Source organism: Solanum stenotomum, chromosome 9, assembly GCF_019186545.1.
Source record: "Solanum stenotomum isolate F172 chromosome 9, ASM1918654v1, whole genome shotgun sequence".
NCBI classification, from domain to species: domain Eukaryota; kingdom Viridiplantae; phylum Streptophyta; class Magnoliopsida; order Solanales; family Solanaceae; genus Solanum; species Solanum stenotomum.
The window spans coordinates 8,378,582-8,383,090 of record NC_064290.1 but is presented as its reverse complement, the minus strand read 5'-3'; positions in this window follow the sequence as shown (position 1 = coordinate 8,383,090).

Below are 4,509 nucleotides of genomic sequence, written 5' to 3'. Positions count from 1 at the left end.
TGTACAAGTTTTGGTGAGGGAGGGAAATGCGTGGGTTGTCAGCGTTTTGGCTGTGGGGGGGTAGGCCGGTTTGGTGGTTTGCATTAGGGGGAGGGAGTGGAGCTTGGAGGTTGGTATTTTGAGGAAGGGGTGGTGTTTGATAAGAGGCTGAGGCGTAGTGGGGGTTTTGGGTGGTAAGGTCAATGATGGAAGGATTACGAGCAGGACTCGAAGAAAGGTTTTGAGCTTGTTCCACGTTATGAGGAGGAATTTGAACTAGAGGTCTTCCGTTTGGTTGAGCGTTAACAGCAAAAATTGGAGGAGGCAAAGCTTGTTTTCTCTGCATCTCGACTCTCATCTCAGCAATTTGTTGCATCAACTGCAGGATCAGTTTATTCTGATCAGCAAGGGCGGGCTGGGCCACCACGACATCAGTAAGGCTAGGTTCTTCGTTATTATCACTCATTGCTGTTTTTCCTCTTTGGGAACTTTGGCCGGGAAAGGAATCTGTAGGCCCTTTTGATCTGGTAAAATAAGGATGATCAGCCAGTGTATCAACACAGATCAGTTCTAACGACCTGTAGAGAAAGACAACTCAAAGGCAAATAAGTTAGTATTAGTTTCGGACGAATAATGCAAGATATCACATAGAAGACATATAAACATATAAGAGTTGCTTCGTTTGAGGACACGTTAACCCACGAGTGATGGGGACTAATTTTTTGAACAAGCAGGAATTTGCTCATTTTATTTGGGGCTAGTGACTCAGAAAGGCTAAATTGCGTTGAGCTAAGGTCTTCTTATCGCATCTTCTGACATCTGTTGATCTGAACTCAATGTTTCCTTGCAGAATGAAAGAGGGGGAAAAGAAAATTTGAAAAAGATAGGGGCCGGGCCTTGAAAGGCTGCCAACGTATCTCCCAAGGAGAATTCAGGCCCTACGTAGTTCGAATACGAAGGGAATTTTCATTTTCATTCATTTATGGTGATTACAAGGAAAGTGAAAAACAGATAATAAAGCGTCCTAAAAGATAGATGGTGCCTTCAGCGAAGCTTCTTCCTCTGACTGTCGTATTAGCCATGGGGGACAAACTCAACTTGAATCTTTCCCATGTTGACAAGGGATTCCACGTTATAGCGAAATTTGAGGCACCTCCCAATGATGTGATCGATGGCATCATGATAAGGGCAGGGCTTCCAAATCTCAATTCCAACGGGATTGATTGCTTCGTCATCCTTTCTGATAGAGACCAAGACTCCTTTTTGAACTAATAGACTGTAGATGTCCAGCAAAGTTTTCTTGAAAGGCGTAAAGTAGTGATAGTAAAACAAAGTATGCTCAGTGACTGGCATATTAGGCTCTTGTTGGTCACAGGTAAGGACGGTGTTCCTACCCCACATATACGGGATCTCCCCAACGTTGATCAGGTTGCGGATTGTTGCCTTAAGCTCCAAACATTCTTCTATAGCGTGTCCTCTTTGGTTCGGGTGGTAGGCACATGTCTTTTGAGAGCTTTCATACCCAAACCCAAAAGTGGTTCCTTCGAGGGGCTTCAGCATACCTGACGTCTTAAGGTGCTCGTAGATGAGAGCACACGACACGACTCTTGCCCCCACGCTATGTGTCCGCTCATAAGTTGGGAGAGTGATCTTTTGGTCTCCTCCTTTCAGACGTCCCAGGAAGGGAGGCATATAGATGATTTCCTCATCGGCATCTTCTTCAGTAGCTCCAGGGTGAGTGTCTTCGGGACCACTATTTGCTTCTTGATCGAAGAAAGAGCATTTCCCGCGTACCTTTCGAAGTCTCATAGTTATGTCTTTTTTGAAGACGTCATGTTCCTTCCGCACAGCAACTGTCTTTTCACTTATAACATCACATTTTGTCCTCTTTGCTGCCAATTCCGCGTCTAGTGCCGCATTCGCTGCTTGGGCGACCGCGGTGGCAAACTCCACTTCTATTCTCTTTTCTCTGGTTTCTTGGATCTCTCGCCTGAGCCGCTGCAACTCCATCCTCAAATCCTCCTTGGTTAGCTCTATGTCGATACCCTTGCCTTTTTCCATCTTAGCGGCAATTTCACCTTTCCTGAGATGATAGAGTAATATTTTAGGATTTGGGTGGTAGGATTTTATTTCTGGCTGAGAAACTCAAGACTCATGGAATTTTGGTCGGACATTTTGATATTGACTTGTATTTGGTGTTGTAGAGATTTTTTGGAAATTTTTTGAAAAAGAGTGGGCTAAAATATCATCATTCAAAGCAACAATATCACATAAACAGTTAAAGCACACAAGCATATATCGCGCGTCCTAAACAAGTAGGGGACCCTTTTGTGCCAAGGGTAGGCCTAGCGTATTTGAAAAATGTATGTGTAAAATTGAACCGTTTTGTTACCCCAAAGCAAATTTCGCATATAAAATGATGTTCAAGAAGCGAAATAAGCAAGGGAAGTAGGGAATAAACGAAAATCACAAAGGAAAGGCCCACACAGGGGTCGTTTGAAAAGAGTACCAAAATACGAGAAAGGCAAGCCCACGCAGGGGCAAATAACAATAAGCACATATAGAAAAACCCACGCAGGGGAGAAATCCGCTAAGATGTTCCCGATGGCCCCGCCTCTAATCTGCTCCTCTTGTTCTGCGCCATGAGATGTTAAAGCCTATATTGAATCATTAGCAAGTATCTTTCGCTCCGGCGACCTTTCTCTTCCTAGTCTTCGAGGCACATTCCGCTTTTCTTATCTCCAATCCATAAGTTAAGCTCTCCCAAATCGCTTCTCAAGCTTTCTAGTTCTTGAGTTACGCTCTCGAGGGCGTACTTATCCTCTTCTTGCTTTCGAAGAAATTCCTCGTGCATTTCCTGGGCTTCTCTTCTTACCTCTCTCAGTTCTATCAAAGCTTTGGACTCTTTGTCCTCTACACTGCGGTAAATGTTCGGAACTGAGAAGGTGATACCCTGTATATTACGCTTCAACCAAGCTTTGTAAGTTTCATCATACCCCGTATTAAATCGATCTATGGCAATAGTGTCCTTGTTCATTCGCACTGCTCTTTTCCATTCTCTTAGCATCTCTGAAGCCTCAGGCACTCTATCATCCCCAATGTCGAACACATAGATACGGTAGTATGCTTCTGGAGGTGTAGTTTGTCTTCTTCCAAACTGTCTCAAGACCCGAATGGGTGCATATGGGCGAATACCTCGAATACCTGGCAGAGGAAGCACAAGTTGTCTGTCGCCCCGCACTATGGCATCTTTCAAGATGAAACGGTCAAACATCCATTGGATGTTTTCTTCTCTCAACTCAGAGAAAATTTGAGCCCATCTTTCTCTAGTTCTTCTTTTTTCCAAGTCTGCCTAGAACAACATGTCATTCAAACTCTTAAGAGCATTATTTTCATCGAGGGTATGGAGTTCTTGAGTTCCATGTCTCTTCACCAAGTGACTCATTATCCACCATTGAAGAAGAAGGTTGCAACCTTGAAAGTAACGATGCCCCTCCTTGCATTTCCCCAAAGCACAGTACATGTCGAAAAGGATGACAGGTGCAATAAGATAATACTTTATTTGCCCTTAGTTCAGATGTCCGTGGAAGAGAGTGTGCGCAAGCATTATTACCCGGGTGTTGATACTGAGGCTTGGGCCGTGTGGGAAAACCATGGTGCCTAATAGTGCGATGGTAAATGCCAAAGGTCTGATCCCGTCCCATTCTCTGAAAGTGACCCTGAACTCTTGGTTGTAATTCACATAAAAGCTCGCATCCCCGAATCTAACATAGAGATCCATGAAAGAAACGCTAGAACCTTCGGCCCAGTAAGAACAATCATTTCTTAATCCGAGCCAGTTTACAATATCCTCAAGGGTAGGCTTGTTAGGGATTAGGATGTTTTCCCGCTTTCTCACCCTTCTTTCAAGCCCTGTACCGACTGTGTCTATTCCATCCCGAATTTCCTCAATTGTAGGGGTTATTTCCGTGGTTCCAAATCGAAACACCATTTTTTCGTTGTCCCAATAACTTGTGAGGACTTCAATCAGTTCGGGCCACCCAACCATATTGATGAGTTCTGTTAAGGCCCCTACATATTTGTTGAGATCCCTTTTGTGAAATGCATTAAGGTCGTTGTACCACATCTTGAGCAGAGCTGGAGCTTCCACTACCATGTCGAATTTGGGAAATCGATCCATACCTACAAAATAAAACCCGGTTAAGATTCCCTCCCCCAAATAGGCAACAATCAGGTTTCTACACATACATCTTTCAAATGTCAAACAATATGATATGTCGTTAGGTCGTGGACCTTGGACATAATTTTTGGCGGTTTTACTAATGGACTTAATACGCCTTGGGTATTAAGCCGTCTTAGGCTAATGCTTAGATTTGGATTTGATTTCGCTCTACTCTAGGTTGACTAGAATTGGTTTAGAAATGATGGTTACCCGAGTCGGACAAACAACGGGGTGAAGTCTAATAAACGACGTTGGATGACCACAAGTCAACTATTCGTTTATCACTTCCAAAGAATTTAACTTGTGTT